Source organism: Protopterus annectens, chromosome 7.part0 (assembly GCF_019279795.1).
Source record: "Protopterus annectens isolate FY-2018-M chromosome 7.part0, PAN1.0, whole genome shotgun sequence".
In the NCBI taxonomy this organism is placed as follows: Eukaryota; Metazoa; Chordata; order Ceratodontiformes; family Protopteridae; genus Protopterus; species Protopterus annectens.
The window spans coordinates 1,747,866,259-1,747,889,998 of NC_056739.1; positions in this window are offsets into that span (position 1 = coordinate 1,747,866,259).

Consider the following 23,740-nt stretch of genomic DNA (forward strand, 5'->3'; position numbering starts at 1 on the left):
GATGTCCTTGTCAGCCGGAGAGTCAATTATGGTTCCCAGTTTGCAGTCATTGGCGAACTTGGTTAGCCATAGTCCTCCTGTGTTTGCCTGTACTTCTGAGAAATATATTCCGAACAGTAGGGGTCCCAGGACCGAGCCTTGCAGGACACCACTTGTGACTGGTTTAGAGTTGGACCTGGAGCCCACTATTCTTACTGCGTGAGTTCTGTCTGTAAGACAGTTGGCAACCCATCTCATGATGGATGGGTTCATGTTCAGGCTGGTGAGTTTTTCTGTAATACCCGAGTGGGGAATTGCGTCAAAAGTCTTGGCAAGGTCAAAGTAGGCTGTGTGAACCACCTTTCCCTCATATATGGCCTTGGTAACTGTCTTGAAGAAGTCAACCAGGTTTAGTAGGCATGATCTGCCCTTAACAAAGCTGAACTGGGTCGGGTCAAGTGTCTGGAGGTTCCCAATGTCTTTGTTAATGAGTTCCATGATGATGCGCTCCATAGCCTTGCAGACCAGGCTAGTCAGGTTTACGGGGTCATAGTTACCAGGTTCAGTTGTGGCCCCTCCTTTGTGGAGAGGAATAACTGTTGCTGTGTGCCATTCTATGGGCATGTAGCCTGTGGAGAGGCTGAGGCTGAACAGCGTGTTTAGGTGGGGGGTTAGTTTGTTCTGTAGTTCATGCAAGACGCAGCCTGGGACACCATCTGGTCCCACTGACACTGTGTTTTTGGCTTTTAAAGGTGTAGCTTACTAGAGCATGTGGCTCGCAGTGACTTGGATTTCTTTAGGTGGAGCATGTCCGTCAATTCTGAGTTGGACATGGCTTTGTAAGTCAGGCAGAGATCACCTCTGAGTAAGCGATATGACACTGAGTACAGCTCGAGTTTTTTCAGTCAGGCTGCATAGGACATATAAAAAGAAAAAGGCACCAAGCTAACACACAGTAGACATTTATTCACAAAGAGAACAAAGTGGTAAGTGCTTTCACAACTAACATTGCTTCATCAGACATCTGATGTAGCAACGTTAGTTGTGAAAGCGCTTACCACTTCATTCTCTTTGTGAATAAACGCCTACTGTGTGTTAGCTTGGTGCCTTTTTCTTTTTATTTGTACATTTTTTGCACCTTGGCTTTTACCTACAACCGTTTTTGTTTTATTCTTGCATAGGACATATATTTGAGGCCAGTAATCTTCTTGGTGAGGTACTTTTGTGGTCTTTCCAGCTGTTGGAAGTGTCTTATGAGGTACATCCCAAATGGGGCATTGTACAATATGATGGGTCTAATGAGTGATGAGTAGAGGGGCACTATAACTTCTTTATTTCTAGATGCAAACCCTTTAGTAATTAGATGGGCCACATAGAAGGATTTCCTAACTACTTTGGCAGTATGATTGTCAAAGGAGAGATTACTATCTGCCTGGGTCCCCAGATCTCTTATTACCTCTTCTGTATTAAGGGGGCTGCCACCTATGTGGTAATTCGTGGGTGTTTTGTTTTTCCCAAACGGGATGACTATGCATTTTTTGGCATCTAGTTTGAGGGCATGACTTTGACACCAGGTGTCCATCTCAGTAAGGCCCTTTTGGAGGATGTCCTTGTCAGCCGGAGAGTCAATTATGGTTCCCAGTTTGCAGTCATTGGCGAACTTGGTTAGCCATAGTCCTCCTGTGTTTGCCTGTACTTCTGAGAAATATATTCCGAACAGTAGGGGTCCCAGGACCGAGCCTTGCAGGACACCACTTGTGACTGGTTTAGAGTTGGACCTGGAGCCCACTATTCTTACTGCGTGAGTTCTGTCTGTAAGACAGTTGGCAACCCATCTCATGATGGATGGGTTCATGTTCAGTCTGGTGAGTTTTTCTGTAATACCTGAGTGGGGAATTGCGTCAAAAGTCTTGGCAAGGTCAAAGTAGGCTGTGTGAACCACCTTTCCCTCGTATATGGCCTTGGTAACTGTCTTGAAGAAGTCAACCAGGTTTAGTAGGCATGATCTGCCCTTAACAAAGCTGAACTGGGTCGGGTCAAGTGTCTGGAGGTTCCCAATGTCTTTGTTAATGAGTTCCATGATGATGCGCTCCATAGCCTTGCAGACCAGGCTAGTCAGGTTTACGGGGTCATAGTTACCAGGTTCAGTTGTGGCCCCTCCTTTGTGGAGAGGAATAACTGTTGCTGTGTGCCATTCTATGGGCATGTAGCCTGTGGAGAGGCTGAGGCTGAACAGCGTGTTTAGGTGGGGGGTTAGTTTGTTCTGTAGTTCATGCAAGACGCAGCCTGGGACACCATCTGGTCCCACTGACACTGTGTTTTTGGCCTTTAAAGGTGTAGCTCACTAGAGCATGTGGCTCGCAGTGACTTGGATTTCTTTAGGTGGAGCATGTCCGTCAATTCTGAGTTGGACATGGCTTTGTAAGTCAGGCAGAGATCACCTCTGAGTAAGCGATATGACACTGAGTACAGCTCGAGTTTTTTCAGTCAGGCTGCATAGGACATATAAAAGGCAAGCTAACACACAGTAGACGTTTATTCACAAAGAGAACAAAGTGGTAAGTGCTTTCACAACTAACATTGCTTCATCAGACATCTGATGTAGCAACGTTAGTTGAAAGCGCTACTTCATTCTCTTTGTGAATAAACGCCTACTGTGTGTTAGCTTGGTGCCTTTTTCTTTTTATTTGTACATTTTTTGCACCTTGGCTTTTACCTACAACTGTTTTTGTTTTATTCTTGCATAGGACATATATTTGAGGCCAGTAATCTTCTTGGTGAGGTACTTTTGTGGTCTTTCCAGCTGTTGGAAGTGTCTTATGAGGTACATCCCAAATGGGGCATTGTACAATATGATGGGTCTAATGAGTGATGAGTAGAGGGGCACTATAACTTCTTTATTTCTAGATGCAAACCCTTTAGTAATTAGATGGGCCACATAGAAGGATTTCCTAACTACTTTGGCAGTATGATTGTCAAAGGAGAGATTACTATCTGCCTGGGTCCCCAGATCTCTTATTACCTCTTCTGTATTAAGGGGGCTGCCACCTATGTGGTAATTCGTGGGTGTTTTGTTTTTCCCAAACGGGATGACTATGCATTTTTTGGAATCTAGTTTGAGGGCATGACTTTGACACCAGGTGTCCATCTCAGTAAGGCCCTTTTGGAGAATGTCCTTGTCAGCCGGAGAGTCAATTATGGCTCCCAGTTTGCAGTCATTGGCGAACTTGGTTAGCCATAGTCCTCCTGTGTTTGCCTGTACTTCTGAGAAATATATTCCGAACAGTAGGGGTCCCAGGACCGAGCCTTGCAGGACACCACTTGTGACTGGTTTAGAGTTGGACCTGAAGCCCACTATTCTTACTGCGTGAGTTCTGTCTGTAAGACAGTTGGCAATCCATCTCATGATGGATGGGTTCATGTTCAGGCTGGTGAGTTTTTCTGTAATACCCGAGTGGGGAATTGCGTCAAAAGTCTTGGCAAGGTCAAAGTAGGCTGTATGAACCACCTTTCCCTCGTATATGGCCTTGGTAACTGTCTTGAAGAAGTCAACCAGGTTTAGTAGGCATGATCTGCCCTTAACAAAGCTGAACTGGGTCGGGTCAAGTGTCTGGAGGTTCCCAATGTCTTTGTTAATGAGTTCCATGATGATGCGCTCCATAGCCTTGCAGACCAGGCTAGTCAGGTTTACGGGGTCATAGTTACCAGGTTCAGTTGTGGCCCCTCCTTTGTGGAGAGGAATAACTGTTGCTGTGTGCCATTCTATGGGCATGTAGCCTGTGGAGAGGCTGAGGCTGAACAGCGTGTTTAGGTGGGGGGTTAGTTTGTTCTGTAGTTCATGCAAGACGCAGCCTGGGACACCATCTGGTCCCACTGACACTGTGTTTTTGGCTTTTAAAGGTGTAGCTCACTAGAGCATGTGGCTCGCAGTGACTTGGATTTCTTTAGGTGGAGCATGTCCGTCAATTCTGAGTTGGACATGGCTTTGTAAGTCAGGCAGAGATCACCTCTGAGTAATCGATATGACACTGAGTACAGCTCGAGTTTTTTCAGTCAGGCTGCATAGGACATATAAAAAGAAAAAGGCTCCAAGCTAACACACAGTAGACGTTTATTCACAAAGAGAAGTGGTAGTGCTTTCACAACTAACATTGCTTCATCAGACATCTGATGTAGCAACGTTAGTGAAGCGCTACTTCATTCTCTTTGTGAATAAACGCCTACTGTGTGTTAGCTTGGTGCCTTTTTCTTTTTATTTGTACATTTTTTGCACCTTGGCTTTTACCTACAACCGTTTTTGTTTTATTCTTGCATAGGACATATATTTGAGGCCAGTAATCTTCTTGGTGAGGTACTTTTGTGATCTTTCCAGCTGTTGGAAGTGCCTTATGAGGTACATCCCAAATGGGGCATTGTACAATATGATGGGTCTAATGAGTGATGAGTAGAGGGGCACTATAACTTCTTTATTTCTAGATGCAAACCCTTTAGTAATTAGATGGGCCACATAGAAGGATTTCCTAACTACTTTGGCAGTGTGATTGTCAAAGGAGAGATTACTATCTGCCTGGGTCCCCAGATCTCTTATTACCTCTTCTGTATTAAGGGGGCTGCCACCTATGTGGTAATTCGTGGGTGTTTTGTTTTTCCCAAACGGGATGACTATGCATTTTTTGGCATCTAGTTTGAGGGCATGACTTTGACACCAGGTGTCCATCTCAGTAAGGCCCTTTTGGAGGATGTCCTTGTCAGCCGGAGAGTCAATTATGGCTCCCAGTTTGCAGTCATTGGCGAACTTGGTTAGCCATAGTCCTCCTGTGTTTGCCTGTACTTCTGAGAAATATATTCGAACAGTAGGGGTCCCAGGACCGAGCCTTGCAGGACACCACTTGTGACTGGTTTAGAGTTGGACCTGGAGCCCACTATTCTTACTGCGTGAGTTCTGTCTGTAAGACAGTTGGCAACCCATCTCATGATGGATGGGTTCATGTTCAGGCTGGTGAGTTTTTCTGTAATACCCGAGTGGGGAATTGCGTCAAAAGTCTTGGCAAGGTCAAAGTAGGCTGTGTGAACCACCTTTCCCTCGTATATGGCCTTGGCAACTGTCTTGAAGAAGTCAACCAGGTTTAGTAGGCATGATCTGCCCTTAACAAAGCTGAACTGGGTCGGGTCAAGTGTCTGGAGGTTCCCAATGTCTTTGTTAATGAGTTCCATGATGATGCGCTCCATAGCCTTGCAGACCAGGCTAGTCAGGTTTACGGGGTCATAGTTACCAGGTTCAGTTGTGGCCCCTCCTTTGTGGAGAGGAATAACTGTTGCTGTGTGCCATTCTATGGGCATGTAGCCTGTGGAGAGGCTGAGGCTGAACAGCGTGTTTAGGTGGGGGGTTAGTTTGTTCTGTAGTTCATGCAAGACGCAGCCTGGGACACCATCTGGTCCCACTGACACTGTGTTTTTGGCTTTTAAAGGGCTGTTTTCACCTGTGCATCTGTGATTTTTGGGACACTACACTTTTCCGGTATTGATGTGGACCCTTTTGGAGGTGAGAGGGTGGTGAAGTTTGCACTGAATCTATCTGCCAGGATGTTGGCACTATCAGTAGGTTCAGTATATTTTGTGCTATTTTGCACTAGTTCAGTGCTTATCTGTGAGTTGCCACTTAAATTCTTAACATAGCTAAAGAAGGCTTTGTGGTTATCTTTTGAATCCTTGGCTATTTTTCTTTCAAAGTTAGCCTTGGATGATTTCATGAGGGACCTTAGTTTCTTACTGATACTGATCAGGGATGTCTTTCCTTCTTGGGATTTGCTTTTTTCTGAACTAGTTTCCTCCTTCTGTTGTATAGCCTGTTTATGGCAGGGGTCCAGCAAACTGGTTTCCTTCTCTTAGAGGAGTAAGTCTTGGTTTTGCTAGGAATGGCATGATCCATGCATTCTTGTAGGTGCTCATAGAGTGCATTTGTAAAGGTTTCTGTGTCTTGGGCAGTGTTATCCTTTAGCTTGGAGGCTGTGAAACTTACCACCTCTGTCTTAAGTAAGGTGAAGCTTGCTTTAGAAAAGTTTTTTACTGTGGTTTCCTTAGTTGGGGGGTGGTGGTGGGGTGTGGACATCCAGAGCAATTAGTTTATGGTCTGTTCTAACCAGTGACAGGTTGAGCTCTGGTGTGGAACCCCTGTGGGCCATGTTGGTGATGACCAGGTGCAATATATTTTCACCTCTGGTAGGGGAGTTTACCATCTGATCCAGGGCATTTGAGTTGATGAATTTCAGGAAGCGCTGGGCCTGGGAGTTTGTACTCGAGTAGTTTTCCCAGTGAATGGTAGGGTAATTGAAATTGCCCAATATCAGGGTGTTCGGTAAGACCTTCATGTTTTCCAATGTCTCCAGAAAGTTGGAGTGGTGGTCCTGGATCATGGATGGTAATCTGTAGCAGGCCACAATTTGCATTGCAGATTTGCCCGATGTTAGTTGCACATGGATGATCTCAGAGATATCATGCTGTGCCACTAACCTGGATGTGTAGGTATCCTTGATGAATATGCATACACCCCCTCCTTTTGTGTTTCGGTCCGTGTTCTGTGGCCGAAATGTGTGGTATGAGTTGTAGCCTGGTAGTGCTAGGGTGCTTTCTGGAGGCTTGAACCAGGTTTCAGTTACTGCACAGATGTCGACGTTCTCCATACTGAGTAGTGCTTCAAGCGTGTGCATTTTGAGATTTAAACTCCTGGCATTGAGTAGCATAATCCTCAGCTTTTTGTTAATTGTGCTGTTTACGGAGGTGGGTTTGACTTTTGAGCCTTGCCTAAAAAAGACACTATGGGGGCAACATGAGCCTTGGGCAGTATTCGAAAGCCTAGGGTGACAGGTGCAAGCCATCTCTTGCGAAGCAACCCGGCTTGTCGAGCATGTCATCCCAGGCTGACAGACACTGGATCCCCTTTGAATGACACCAGAAGTTTAGCCAATTGTTGAAATTGATCATTATTTCTTTATACTGAGGTATCATTCTTGGTGAGGGCAGGATGCTACTCAGGGTCAGGTCATACCAGCCTGGGCTACATGATCAGAGAGCTCTTCCATGTCTCTTTTCATGTAGTCCAGGGAGGTACATCTCAGGCTATTCACACCAATATGAACAATGACAGAGTCATATTTGTACTTGTTCTGGAGTGACCTGAGTGCTTGTGTTATGTGGCGGATTCTGGCTCCCGACAGGCAGCTAACAGTAACCTTCTGCTTGTCCAGCCTAGTGAGTGGGACGTCAGTGTGCCTGACTATAGAGTCACCTATTACTAGTGTGTTAGGTATGTTATTTCGCCTTAAGGGCTGTGATTGTGCAGCACACTGATTTTGTGTTTTATGTGTTGTCTGGTTTGTGATGGGAGGTGCAGGTTGTTCGGGTGTCTGCTTTGGAGGTCTCTGATGCTTTTTCAGGTTTTTATTAAGAGCCTCCGAGTATGATTTTGTGTATGTATGTGTATTTTTTGCCAGTGCTGTTTTAGTAGGTCTGCGTGCAGCTGGAGGTGTGGTGCAAGTGTTTACCTTCTCCTCTTGACTGTCTGTTCCAGTCTTGGGTGGAGACAGCTTAGTTTCCAGTTTGGCTGTATAATTGCATCTCTCGCATATGTTAGTGTTTTGTGGTAGGAGGAGAGCATTGTCTGTGTACATGAGGCAGTTGTAACATTGCCTCAGGATACCCAGATTCACCAGCTGGACTGGAGAGTACACCTGAAATTGCCCTTTGGTCATGCCTGAATAGTAGGGTGAGCTGCTAAGTCGCTTGGTTGGTGAGGGGTGAATAAAGAGCCTTGCCCTGCTGGGCAATCAGTGGAGGGTATATTAGTGCTTGCTATTAGGTCTGAGCAAGTGCTGGGCTGTAGGAAGCTTTTTGAGTGCTTAGGTTGAGAGTCAGACTAGTTTCAAGGGAGATACTGAAGAGGAGACTTTGTGGAGCCGGGAATAATTTAACCATAGCTAACTGGCACTGCCCGGTGCGCAAATCTGTGCAAAAGTGGTTTTTATAGTAGGGAAATGAAAGAGATAGAAATTAGGCCAAAATGGCCAATAAACTACTAACTTCTGAGCTGGAACCACTCCTCCAGGAACAGATAGGTTGCTCAAAGCTCCCCTCTCTCACAGGTGAACAGAGAAACTTCCTTCTATCCAAGTAAGGTATGGGCAACTCAGAAACTAGTATCACAGCTCTGAATTCAGCATTAGCCTGAAAACTGGACTATACTAGCTTAGAATGTCAGGAAACAAGGAATTTTCTTTAAAAGATAAGGCAAAAACAGTAAATAAATACACTTAAATAGCTTTAAACGACTACAAACAATCAGAAAAGGCTATCACACTTTAGTGTGTAGCCTACAACAGTTAAACAAATTATTTAAACAAAAAACAACTTTTTTAAAGTGCAGGCAGTCAAATAAGTACAATATGTGAAAAAAAGCAAGCCTTCAAATCACAACATACGTTGGAAAATCTGCGTTTAGGTGGAAAACAGTTAAGTACAGCACGAACATACAGAAAACTGATACTTAATCACTCCAAAGTCTCTTCTAAGCTAGAAGGCTTGTATCAGTTTAAGGCTTTCTAGTGCTACCCAGTAGGTTAGTTACAGAAAAGATGGAAAACAAGTGTAGATGTGGTCTTTTGAGCCAGCAAGTTGAAAGAGATGGAAAACTGCCCAAATGGCCAAATAAACTACGATTTCTGGACCAAAACTCACTCTTCCCGTGGAGGATAGGCTATCTAGTGCTTACCACTCCCACTGATAAGCTAGAAGGCTTCCCTCCAACACAAAAAGGCTTGGGGGGCTCAGAAGCTTACTAACAATCCTGGATACAGCAACTCTGTAACTGGACTAGGCTAGTTATAGGAAAGGCAGGAAACAGGTGCAAGTGTAGCTTTCAAACCAGAAAGTTGAAAGAGATGGAAAAAAACTGCTCAAACAGCCAATAGATACAATTTCTGGGCCAGGGACCACTCCTCTTGTGGTAGATAGGTTACCTAGTGCTTACCACTCCTACTGATAAGATAGAAGGCTTCTCTCCAACACAGAAGGGCTTGGGGGGGGGGGGGCTCAGAAGCTTATCAACAGTCCTGGATACAGCAAATCTGTACCTGTACTACACTAGTTATAGGAAAGGCGGGGACCAAATGCAAAACGGGCTTTTAACCAGAAAGTAGAAAGAGATGGAAAAACTGCCTAAATGGCCAATAAACTATAATTTCTGGGCCAGAAACCACTCCTCCTGTGGTAGATAGGCTACCTAGTGCTTACCACTCACACTGATAAGCTAGAAGGATTCCCTCCAACACAGAAAGGCGTGGGGGGCTCAGAAGCTTACCAACAATCCTGGATACAGCAAGTCTGTATCTGGATTTGACTAGTTACAGGAAAGGCAGGAAACAAGCTTAGATTTTTTTTTTTACAGAAAAGCACCTAAAACAGCAGTAAATACAATTCAAATTGCAGTGCAGGCCAGCACACCCGAGTGTGTAGCAACACTACAACAAACACAGTTCAAATAAATGCAATTAAATTAACAAATGACTAAAAAACAAGTGCAGAAGGCAGTAAATTAGAAGGCTACTAACAAAAAGTAATAAGTGCAGAGTAAGGGTGACTGAACAGATAGCAAGCAGAAGAGCAACTAAGACAGTTACAGTAAGAGCAGCTGAATAATATATATATATATATTATTTATTTATTTATTTATTTATTTTTGAGGGAGGGAACAGAGCAGGATTAAGAGGCTACAGGGGTTCTCCTTCCCAAATGCTCTCTTTGTACACAGTAGGAGTGCCTGAAATCAGACTATGACCTCACTGCACTCAGTTGAGTGAGCAAATGAGATGGGCCCAGAAGGAGTATCCAAATAAAAATCTACAAGAGGGGCGGGCACTTTCAAAGCCACCGCCACTAACTGTAGAGAGACAGTCACAACTTCAGTTGAGTTAATATTCAGTGAAAAACACAAATAAATAAATTAAATACAGTACTATATGAAAAAGAGCAGATAAAAATGTACTTAAATTCACTTATATATCCAGTTGATATCAGGTAGATGTTAGCCGGCCAAACCTCAGATATTAAGCAGAGATAACTTAAAATGTACCACTTATACAAGGCAGGACAGAATATCAGTTATGAGGTGAAACTACCCCACACTGCTATGAATGGCTACACAGAAAATCTAACAAGTACTCTGTAGAGAGACAGCCACAACTTCAGTTGAGTTAATATTCAGTGAAAAACACAAATAAAGAAATTAAATACAGTATTATATGAAAAAGAGCAGACAAAAGTGTACTTATATTCACTTATACGTCCAGTTGATTTCAGGCAGATGTTAGCTGGCCAAAGCTCAGATATTAAGCAGAGATAACGCAAAATGTACCACTTATACAAGGCAGGACAAAATATCAGTGATAAGGTGAAACCACCCCCCACTGCCATCAATGGCTACACAGAAGTTCCAAAAGTACTCTGTAGAGAGATAGCCAAAACTTCAGTTAGAGTTAATATTCATTGAAAAACACAAATAAATTAATTAAATACAGTACTATATGAAAAAGAGCTGATAAAAGTGTACTTAAATTCACATATACATCTAGCTGATTTCAGTTAGATGTTAGCCAGCCAAAGCTCAGATATTAAGCAAAGATAACTCAAAATGTACCACTTATACAAGGCAGGACAGAATATCAGTGATGAGGTGAAACTACCCCCACTGCTATCAAAGGCTACACAGAAATTCTAACAAGTACTCTGTAGAGAGACAGCCACAACTTCAGTTGAGTTAATATTCAGTGAAAAACACAAATAAATAAATTAAATACAGTACTATATGAAAAAGAGCAGATAAAAGTGTACTTAAATTCATTTATACGTCCAGTTGATTTCAGGTAGATGTTAGCCAGCCAAAACTCAGATATTAAGCAAAGATAACTCAAAATGTACCACTTATACAAGACCGGACAGAATATCAGTGATGAGGTTTAACTACCCCTCACTGCTATCAATGGTGACACAGAAATTCTAACAAGTACTCTGTACAGAGACAGCCACAACTTCAGTTGAGTTAATATTCAGTGAAAAACACAAATAAATAAATTAAATACAGTACTATATGAAAAAGAGCAGATAAAAGTGTACTTAAATTCATTTATACGTCCAGTTGATTTCAGGTAGATGTTAGCCAGCCAAAACTCAGATATTAAGCAAAGATAACTCAAAATGTACCACTTATACAAGACCGGACAGAATATCAGTGATGAGGTTTAACTACCCCTCACTGCTATCAATGGTGACACAAAAATTCTAACAAGTACTCTGTACAGAGACAGCCACAACTTGAGTTGAGTTAATATTCAGTGAAAAACACAAATAAATAAATTAAATACAGTACTATATGAAAAAGAGCAGATAAAATTGTACTTAAATTCATTTATACGTCCAGTTGATTTCAGGGAGATGTTAGCCAGCCAAAACTCAGATATTAAGCAAAGATAACTCAAAATGTACCACTTATACAAGACCGGACAGAATATCAGTGATGAGGTTTAACTACCCCTCACTGCTATCAATGGTGACACAGAAATTCTAACAAGTACTCTGTAGAGAGACGGCCACAACTTCAGTTGAGTTAATATTTATTGAAAAACACAAATAAATAAATTAAATACAGTACTATATGAAAAAGAGCAGATAAAAGTGCAATTAAATTCACTAATACGTTCAGTTGATTTCAGGTAGATGTTAGCTGGCCAAAGCTCAGATATTAATCAGACATAACTCAAAATCTACCACTTATATAAGGCAGGACAGAATATCCCTGATGAGGTGAAACTACCCCCCACTGCTATCAATAGCTACACAGAAAATCTAACAAGTACTCTGTAGAGAGACAGCCACAACTTCAGTTGAGTTAATATTCAGTGAAAATCATAAATAAATAAATTAAATACAGTACTATATGAAAAAGAGTAGAAAAAAGTGTACTTTTATTCACTTATACATCCAGATGATTTCAGGTATATGTTAGCCAGCCAAAGTTCAGATATTAAGCAGAGATAACTCAAAATGTATCACTTATACAAGGCAGGACAGAATATCAGTGATAAGGTGAACCCCCCCCCCCCCCACTGCCATAAATGGCCACACAGAAGTTCCAAAAAGTACTTTGTAAAGAGACAGCCACAACTTCAGTTGAGTTAATATTCATTGAAAAACACAAATAAATAAATTAAATACAGTACTATATGAGAAAGAGCAGATAAAAGTGTACTTAAATTCATTTATACATCCAGTTGATTTCAGGTAGATGTTAGCCAGCCAAAGCTTGGATATTAAACAAAGATAACTCAAAATGTACCACTTATACAAGGCAGGACAGAATATCAGTGATGAGGTTTAACTAGCCCCCACTGCTATCAATGGCGACACAGAAATTCTAACAAGTACTCTGTACAGAGACAGACACAACTTCAGTTGAGTTAATATTCAGGGGAAAAACAAATAAATAAATTAAATACAGTACTATATGAAAAAGAGCAGATAAAAGTGTACTTAAATTCACTTATTTGTCCAGTTGACTTCAGGTAGATGTTAGCCAGCAAAAGCTCAGATATTAAGCAGACATAACTCAAAATTTATCACTTATATAAGGCAGGACAGAATATCAGGGATGAGGTGAAACTACCCCCCACTGCTATCAATGGCTACACAGAAATTCTAACAAGTACTCTGTAGAGAGACAGCCACAACTTCAGTTGAGTTAATATTCAATGAAAAACACAAATAAATAAATTATAATACTATATGAAAAAGAGCAGAAAAAGTGTACTTAAATTCACTTATACTTCCAGTTGATTTCAGGTAGCTGTTAGCCAGCCGAATCTCAGATATTAAGCAGAGATAACTCAAAATGGACCACTTATATAAGGCAGGACAGAATATCAGTGATAAGGTGAAATTACCCCCCACTGCTATCAATGGCTACACAGAAATTCTAATAAGTACTCTGTAGAGAGACAGCCACAACTTCAGTTGAGTTAATATTCAATGAAAAACACAAATAAATTATAATACTATATGAAAAAGAGCAGAAAAAGTGTACTTAAATTCACTTATACTTCCAGTTGATTTCAGGTAGCTGTTAGCCAGCCGCATCTCAGATATTAAGCAGAGATAACTCAAAATGGACCACTTATATAAGGCAGGACAGAATATCAGTGATAAGGTGAAATTACCCCCCACTGCTATCAATGGCTACACAGAAATTCTAACAAGTACTCTGTAGAGAGGTAGCCACAACTTCAGTTGATGTAATATTCAATGAAAAACACAAATAAATAAATGAAATACAGTACTATATAAAAAGAGCAGATAAAAGTGTACTTAAATTCATTTATACGTCCAGTTGTTTCAGATAGATGTCAGCCGGCCGAAGCTCAGATATTAAGCAGAGATAACTCGAAATGTACCACTTATATAAGGCAGGACAGAATATTAGTGATCAGGTAAAACTACCCCCACTGCTATAAATGGCTACACAGAAATTCTAACAAGTACTCTGTAGAGAGACAGCCACAACTTCAGTTGAGTTAATATTCAGTGAAAAACACAAATAAATAAATTAAATACAGTGCTATATGAAAAAGAGCAGATAAAATGTACTTAAATTCATGTATACGTCCAGTTGATTTCAGGTAGATGTTAGTCGGCCAAAGCTCACATATTAAGCAGAGATAACTCAAAAGGTACCACTTATATAAGGCAGGACAGAATATCAGTGATGTGTTGAAACTAACCCCCACTGCTATCAATGGCTACCCAGAAATTCTAACAAGTACTCTGTAGAGAGACACCCACAACTTCAGTTGAGTTAATATTCAGTAAAAAAACACAAATAAATTAAATACAGTACTATATGAAAAGGAGCAGATACATGTGCACTTAAATTCACTTATACATCCAGTTGATTTCACGTACATGTTAGCTGGCCAAAGCTCAGATATTAAGGAAGTCCGACTTGTAATGAAGCAAATTTTCAGTGGAGGCCTGGGGAGAAAAGCTCCAGTCGCATGTCTTTGTGATGTGGGAAGAAACTGGAGCACCTGGAGGAAAACCACATGAATGCAGGAAGGACATGCAGACTCCGCACAGGAGGCACCCCAGCTGAGAATCAAACCAGAGAACCTCTCACTGTGAGGAGACAACACTACCGCTGCACCACTGTGCCATCCTACATGTGCTCATGTGAAGCAACATTTTCCCTACACTTAAAAGAGCACAACCTGGATCAGTGGATGGAGAATTGTCAATTTACCCCAGCCTGGCACCTATGTCCCTATTAGAAAGAGGGAGCTTAAAAATATATACATATATATATATATATACATATATATATATATATATATATATATATATATATATATATATATATATATATATATATATATATATATATATATATATATATATATATATATATATCCATGCATCCATCCACAGCCCCTTTTTCCCATTTCTGCACATAGGGTCAGGGTGTCAGTTTAACAGTGATAATCATCTACAGCCAAGGTTTACACCACCAGATTTCCAGCCCTGCCACAGTACTTCTTCCACACCAGGCACTTGCATGCACACTCACACATATGGTCAGTTTAGAGTGTCCATTCCACCTACTGGATTTCTTTGGAATGTGGGAGGAAATCAGAGCACCCAGAGGAAACCCACACAAGCACAGAGAGGAACCCCAGCCTAGAACTGAACTGGGTAACCTCTTATTTTGAGGCAACAATGCATGGCTAGGCTTAAAATGGTCTTTTAGGGTCATTAGCTCAGTAATTACTATGATCCTATAATTACCATTACAATTATTAAAATGATTATTGCAGGGGGGGTAACCAGCTATACTCAGGTCACATATTAAACAATCTACCTAAATGCAGTCTTTTCCAATTACCTAAATGCAGTCTTCTCCGGTCATAAGACTTCTAACCTTTCACTTGTAAATGACTGAAGTATGAACAGAAAGTGATCATTGCATGAAGCAGATGTTGAACAATATACACAAAAAATTATTGCCCTAACAGACTCACAGAAGAAAAGTTATTTCTGCCTCTTTGCTTAAACAGCAGCAGTTTTAAAGCAGAGCCAAAGTATGGTATCCCTGAAAATGTGATCTCTAATAATTTCAAATTAACTCAGTTTCAAGATCTGAAGACAGCATAAAAGAATAACCATCAACAGACACAAAGTCAAGTATATGAGAAAAATCACCTACCACAACGTTAAGTAATACCTCCAAAATTCTGTGAATGTGTAAAAAATGCCAACCCAGACTGTGTTAATATCACAGAGGAATAAAATCCTGGCTACAGCCCAGACTAGCAAAGTTCAGCTAGCATCTTGGGTTCTTGAAGGCAAAGGCAATGAGGATGGCCAAGTCCATACTGAGGGGAAGGGCTGAAGGTTTTTGCCCAGATTGTGTTGTAGCTCCATTGTCCGGGCCCTTGCCGGGGGGGGACTGGGTCAGAAAGACATGGGCATGACCACCCAAGCCAGTGATGGCAAGTACCAGGTGGTGGGGGTTAGAGTCATAACTGAAAATTAATCATATTGCTGGGATGTCAACCAAAGCACAAAACATTCTCATGGTTGCCTAGATAATAGCCTGTTAGTGGCCTGATGGTCAGCAGGCAAGAGGACAAAATTATACAAATTAAAAAAAAATGCAGTCTTTACCAAAGCAAGCAGCTCAAACTTCTACTTTTCAGTAATGATAACTGCCTTTTAGATCTAATTTCTAAAATGCCTGCTTCACCAAATCCAATGCAAAATACAACTACAAGTATTAATCTTCACATTTGTCAGCTTCCTGTTATTTTCTGCTTCTACTCAGGAGAAATTAATGTGAAACATATTGAACAGTTACCTAAGATGATATCCTACCATTTCTCTATTATTAATCACACTCTTATTGTACCCTTCAATCTTAAAATATGATAGCTCAAACCTTGCAAAGCCCATTATTCACACATTCAATTTTTCACTAAGGAAAGGCTTAGCTCCACATAATTTCAAGGTGTATTAACAAAACCTCTTCCCAAAATTCCCACTTCTTTCTCAGCAAAGGAGTACAGGCCTAAATGCAATATTTGTCCAAAAGCTGAACTCTAAGAAAAAATATTTAGAAGCAAATAACTGAACAAATTAACAAGAATATTTTATTTTACTCAAAAGAACAAGGCTTTCTCCAAATTTCAGTACAATTACTACATTATTTACTTTTAAAGACAATGTGTTCATATGGAAAGGAGGCATGTTACAGGCAATTTATAGATTTAAATAGGTCTTTCCAAACTGTAGACCACAACCTGCTTTTAATTAAATTAACTAAAGATTGATTTTCTGATGAAGTAATATCATGGTTTAGGAAAAAATAGATACTATTTAATAGATAGACTGATCTAATGATGAGTATCTCCAACAAAAAACCAAGAGGCAGCACTGTGGCATAGAGTGATACATTCCTAACTACGGCCCGGGCGACCTGGATTTGATTAATGACTCAGGCATCTGAGGCACTGTTAGGGAGGGATGAGCATTCCCAGCCGAGGGAGGAAGGGTGTTCATCTAGACGTCCCCTGCGTGGAGGCATGGTCCATGGAAGGGGCATAAACAAGCAAATGCAGGGAAGGGGGGATCCAAGGAGTAGGTCATAAATCAAAAAATCCCCTGGTGGAGGCAATCAACAGCACAACCCTCCAGGATGCCCTTAGGTTCTGTGCCAGCCACAGCCGTATAACAGAGATAGTCTGGGGGTTGTAGGAGAGGCTGGTAGACCCAGTGATGGACATGGACACTAGGGAAAGCCAGAAAGATGAAGCAGAAGGAGAAAAAAAAAACAAACAAAAGTTGAAGACTGCATGAAAACCTGAAATGGAACTGATAATCTAGGTGCCCAGGGAAGGACAAGTCTGTGGCAGCACACATTTCCTGTTCACCTTCCTGGAGAACTACGTTAATTTGAAACCTAAGCAGAGGGCTACTCAGCAACTTATGACTCCTCCTCCTTCCCAAATAAGGGTCACATTTTGCATCAGAAAGCCCAGTCAGCCTTATGGTAGTATTGTATTTTTTTGTGAATGGACTTGGTATTTAAAGGGAGAGCCATTGGATGGACCATTTAATCACTGGTTCTCCCTGTAGATAGAGGTGGACATTCACCTTCAAGGGTATTGAATTAAAGCTGGCAGCAACCATGTCAGTGAACAATTCCGTCCTGGGAAGATGGGTAGTCACCATAACCCAGATTTGACAACTATAGTTAGGGGCAATGATGAAAGAACCAACAAGATCCCTACATGTTGACCTTGTAAAATACTATGCCATCTGTATCAATTAATTAGAGGACACTGAAGCCTAGGTGATACCAAAGGGCACACAACTAAAAGATCCCTACCACAGCATAAACCCATTTGTGACAAACACAGTAACAACTACTAATAAAGCTATAATATTTACTGATAATATAACTTTCTACAATTGTAACTGCAATCATGCAAATAACAGAAAACAAATTTCAGAAGAGTTTAGACTGTGTAAAATAAGGTGCCATATAATACATTAAAGAATCAAGCTAAAATCATTATAATTATTATATATATTATTAAATATATAATATAATAAATAAAATATATAAATAAAATATAATAAATAATATAGTATATATATATATATATATATATATATATATATATATATATATATTATTAAATATTATAAAAGCTGAACAACCTTAAAATAACTTTCATGGAAGAAAAAGGAGCAAAGCTTTTCTCACTAAAATAAACCAAATGAGACAAACAATGGCACAGTCTAAAATAAAATCAAATGGCTGCCTCTAGCCCTTCAGCTGCCAATAAACTCAGATTAATGTGGAAATCCTAAAGAATGGTCGCAATAATTGAGTAAGAAACTGATGGAAAAAGATTGCCACAGTAACTTCAAGAAAATCTTTAAAACAACAACCATTGAAGAAGGAGATGGTGATACAGGGAACAAAGAAGATCTCAGATAACACAGCAGTTCACATGCATAATTAATGCAGATCACTAGTGTCAGCTCATTTAGAGCCCAGAAGAGTTTTTTTTTTTTTTTTTTGGGGGGGGGGGGGGGGCAAAATCAACCCTATTTATTAAAGGACGTAAAACAAAATGCACATTAGACATTGCATAGACAATAGCTGTGTGATTAAGAAAATGAAGCTGATTTAAATGAAAGTCACACCAGACAGCATACTTAAAATGTCAGCCAAGCTATATTTAAAATTCCATATTGCATACAAACTGTTAAATTAGCTGTAAAGCCTTCAAGTCAAGCATCTAGATATCCAGACTACAACTGCATTTAAAATTCAGAACAAACCTTAGGTATCAAGCTTTATAAAAGTATTATTTAGCCCATGATCTATAGGAATAAAGCCCTTACTTTGCCCCAGATGACATGTTTGATTAGTGACATGCATTTGGGTGAAGATGTGAGTCTTAAGCTGGCTCTCCTGTTCTGGGGTATGGAGTTTACATAGGCTCATTGAAATAAGCATCATTAAAAGCCTGATGAGATTCATGTTGCAAGTAACATATCACTTGCCTGGGAGGATGCACATGCAAGTAAGTATATGCACACCTCCTGAAGGCAGACAGTTTGGAGCTCACAAGGCTGCTGCAGAGTAATGGTAGTAAAGGCATACTGCCATTACCCCATAGCAGACTTGTGAGGGGTGATGGCACCACCATCTTTGATGATCTTACCAGCCTCATACATGGGTCAGTTTGAGCCTGGGTGAGGCTAAAGATGGGTATGTAGACACAGTAAACAAGAAGAGGAACTGGTGCAGCTGGAGGGAGAACTACAAAAAATAAAATTTATCCATGGGAAAAAATAATCTGACCATTGTGTAACTTCCAGAAAATTGCAGTGTCACAGTAAGCACTATGTATGGTAGAAGAGTATGATAAAAGCTACTTAAATGTAAATCTAATGTGAATTCTGCAAAGTTCTTATTACACAAGATGCCCCTATCTGTTCCAATACAGACCAATAAGCACAACAATTCCTCAAAAAACAGCCAAAAGGACACAAAACATATTTATATACTTCTGTTAGTTATGGTGTACAGTGGAGCAGATAGACCACACAACAGAACAACCCCCATACTCTGCAACAAAGCCTGCTGCTGAAGCATAAACACATACATTAATCCAAAATATACATCCAGAAACATCAAGAGCTATTTACACTGTAAAACTGTCAAAGCTGTTGAAGCACACTTTCTCAGCATCTAAAATGGCAATTACAAAAATTACCAGATGTATCAAAAAAAAATCAATAAACATCAAAGTACACAGATGTACATAAAAATTCATGCAAAAAATTAAGATTCATAAAAATGCCTCTCTGCCAAACCATTGTCATGCTAGAATACCAATTGTACCAACTCTACACTCTTTGTCTCTTTTATGTTTTTAATAACCTTTATAACAATGTCACTTAAGATATAGGCACACATACATTAACAGAAAATAAAGCAAACCATATCAACATTTTTCCCTTCATACACAGTACAAATTACACATTTTCTTTCTTTATAACAAGGGTCTGTCAGTACAGCATTACATAAATCACTCAAGTCCTATCTTCCCTTAAACCTTATTGCTCCTCCTAAATATTATTCTGTGTACATTGTTCTCATAAATTCCATATATTTCTATGAAGTTTACTGACTCTCTTTTCTAAATATCTCTCTTCCAGTTCTTTTATTTCTTTTACAATATTCAATACTTCAAATACACTTGGTTTTGATTTTGATTTTCTAGTAATTCCTTTTTTTAGTAGCCAACAAAATTAAATTTAATAAGGCCTTACTATATCTAGACAATTCGGATCCTGTGTCCTAGCTCAAAAAAAAATTCCTTAGTCACAGTCATTTGCTCAGCCAATATTTCAAACAAGAGTACTCTGTACAGAATTTTTTAAATCTACCAAGTTGCCTTTTTCCTCCTTATTATACCTCCAACATTTTCTGTCTACCTGAGGAAAAATTCTTTGAAGTCTACTTGGGGTATAAAAGTACCAATGCAAGCACTTCCAAGCAAAACTCCTAAACCCTATGGACTTTGTTGCATACTTGGGAGTCATAAATATGAGCTCCCATTGTGCCCTTCCAAATTGCTTTTCTAGCCTGTCTTCCAAATATTTTCTAACCTCCTCTCCTTGATTCGTACAATTGTCATGCAGTATTGTATATGCCATACTAATTTTCACCTTTTTAAGACCAGCTTCTGTCCTAAATTCGAACAAAACTCCACCATGCAGGTCTTTTACATAGGGTGCTTCTATCCCATTTGCTTTGCCTATATGCTCATATTAATATCTCATAGAAAAAGCAGTCTCTAACCTGTAGTTAAAACTTCTTATCTGCCTCATCCTACTCTGTTACCTTTCGCTCTCTAGTTATTTGCTCCTAATACCTTGGTTCCTCTGCTAATTTCTCCAATAAATTACAGCCCCCCTCTTGTCTATTTTCTGCATACTTGCATGTAGTCACCTGTACTGGCAAAATCTCCTGTCTCTATTTATGTGTTGGATAAGTTATTAGAATACTTTAACCTTATGAGCATAATATTTTGTATGGTAATTAATTTTCCTTAATCATCTGTAGTCAAAACCCTATTCTCTTTATTTCTTGAACTTTCCCTTGATCCATTGTTATCCTTTTCCACTTCTGCTTGTGTAATATGAGCCCTAAATGTGCAATTGTACTAAAGCCCATCAAATCAGGTAATGCTAAATCACCTTGTTCACTGGGAAGATCAACTTATCCCACTTAACTCTTGCCTCTCCCCTCCCAGATGAATTCCTTCATCTCTTAATGAATTGCTGTCTACAACATTTCCTCTGATTGATAAAAAATAAGCATGGTCTGTATATAAAATTAAAGGGACTAAAAACATTTTCACTGCTTGTATCTTACGATCCATATCCATAAACAAGAGCTTTCAGTTTCTCAGTTACTGTATCATCTTCTGTTTAGTCTCATCCCACATATCCTTAGCTGCAATAACAGAAGGCTTTTTAATCCATAGTCCTAAACATGTCATCTTATCATGTCCCCATAACTATATGTACTGTCGAATCAAGTCATAGGAGGGTACAAATTTATAACTATAGCCTTTGTTTTAAATTCATTAATTTTAAAGCCTGAAAACACTTGAAAATTGTCAAAATATTCCACACAACACCAAGATGTAATTTTCTGAATTTCTTGAGTACAAAAATATCATCTGCAAATAAAGACAACTTTTCATCATCCCAACTATATCCCTGAATTTCTGAGTCCCTTATTTTCTTCGACAGCGGCTATAAATATAAAGCAAATAACAAATGGGAAAGGGGACACCTATACCTGGTTCCTCTGTTCAAACAAAACTTATCAGAGAGGAATCCTTCCACTTTTTTTCTTGCCTCTGATCTTTCATAAATCATAACTAACCTTATTATTGTATCAGGAAATGTAAATGCTTCTATTGCCCTACTCATAAAATCCAAGCTTACTCTGTTGAATACTTTCTCAGCATCAAAACCCATTATCAAAAGCAGTATTTTCTTACATTCTGCTTCCCTCTGGATCATCACTGTTTTATTAAGGTTATTAAATGATTGTCCCGTTCGATTCTCGGCATGGCTTGGGAGTGCCTTCTGTGTGGAGTCTGCATGTCCTCCCCATGGTTGGGTAGTGTTAGAAAGACATGCGTGCGTAAATGGGTGTGCCTTTGTTGAAGGGTGGGTGTCGAGCTGGCACCTTGGCGTTTTGTAAAAAAAATCTACTGCCAATCATTAGTGGACTGGAGTTGCGTTGTGGCGACCCCTTACCGGGAAAAAGCCGAAAGACAAACAACAACAACATTAAATGATTGTCGCCACCTCTACAAAATCATATTGGTCCATATACTATCAATTTTGGCAAAATCATTGTTATTCTTTTAGGTAATATAGAAATAAACACTTTATAATTGTGGTTTAATATTAAAATGGGTGAGTATGAGGATAGGTTTGATTGTTTTTTATCCTCTTTTTTTAAAACACTTTTATTGAATTATCACTTAAGAAATAGGCAACATATTAACAGAAAAGAAAACAAACCCTATTAACATTTTTCATTCACAGCTATCATCAGCCCTACATTATATAATTTGCTGAATTCTTGCCTTCCCTTAAACCTCAATCCTCTTCCTTCTGAACATTATTTTGCATGAAGTCTCTCAGAATTTCCATTTCTATATAATTTACTCCTTCCCTTTTCAAAAGATACCTCTTCCAGTTATTTTTATCTCTTTTATAATATTCAGTACTTGAAATAGAGTTGGTGTGGACTTTGATTTCCATTTTTTAGTAATTACTTTATTGACAGCCAGCAGAACTACACTTAATGAGCCCGTACTATGTTTATACAATTCAGATACTGTGTTCCAGCTCAAATGGATCATTTCTTTATTTACAGCCATTTGCTCAACCAATATTTCTGACATAGTAGGGAATTTTGTAAATCTGCCAAATCATTACACTCCCAAAATATATGCTCTCGGTTACCTTATTCTTCCCCATCCCACCTCCAACATTTGCCATCTATCCAAGAAAAAATTCTTTGAAGTTTGCTTGGGGTATAAAATATGTATGCAAACACTTCCGAGCAAAGATATTAAACCTTCTGTACCTTGTTGCATACATGGCAGTCTTACATATCCTTCCCATTGTTCTCTTGTAAATTGTTTTTCCAGTCTCTCTTCTCTATCTGGTCTAACCACCTCTAATTGAGTCTTATAGTTCTCATGCAATATTGTATATGCCCTACTATCTTCTTTTAAAAGCAGCTCTTATTCTAGATTCAGCTAGAATCTCTATCAGAGCAGGTCTTTTATTTAAAATTCACCTATCCCTTTGCCTATACTCTGATAGCAATCCCAGGGTAGGGAAGGCAGCTTCTAGCCTACAGTTCAAACATCGTCTTGGCATCATCCCACTGTATTACCTTTCCATCTCTAGCTATTTGCCTGCAAAACCTTGGTTCCTTTGCCATTATTCTCCAGTAGATTCTAGCCCCCTTTTGCCCATTTTCTGTACCCCTGCTTGCAGTCTCCCTACTGGCAAAATCTTTTTTTGCCATTCTGGTGGCATAGTTCTTAAAATACTTTCTGATAACTTATGAATGTCATACTCTGTATGGTTGTTATTTTTCCTCCTTAACCATGTGCACCCAAAATCCCACACTCTATTTCTTGAACCCCTCACTCACTTTATCATCATCCCTTTCCATTTTGAATTATAACTTTGTTTTGTATTAGTATATGAGCCTTAACTGTGTAGCTCTAAAATATCCCTTCAAATTAAGTAATGCTAAATCACCTTGTTAATTTTAAGGATCAACTTTTCCAATTTAACTCTTGCAGTTTTCCCCTCCAAGATAAATTCTTTCAACTCTTTATTAATTTTTGACCAAAACTTCTTCACTCATTGATAAACATATGCCTGACTCACATATAACAATAAAGGTCTAAAAACATTTTCACTGCTTGTATCTTAAATATGGGTACTACTAAACCAATTTGTATGTGGGTACATAATTTATGGCTATAACCTTTGTTTCATCTTCATTAATTATATATGCCAAAAAGACTTGAAATGG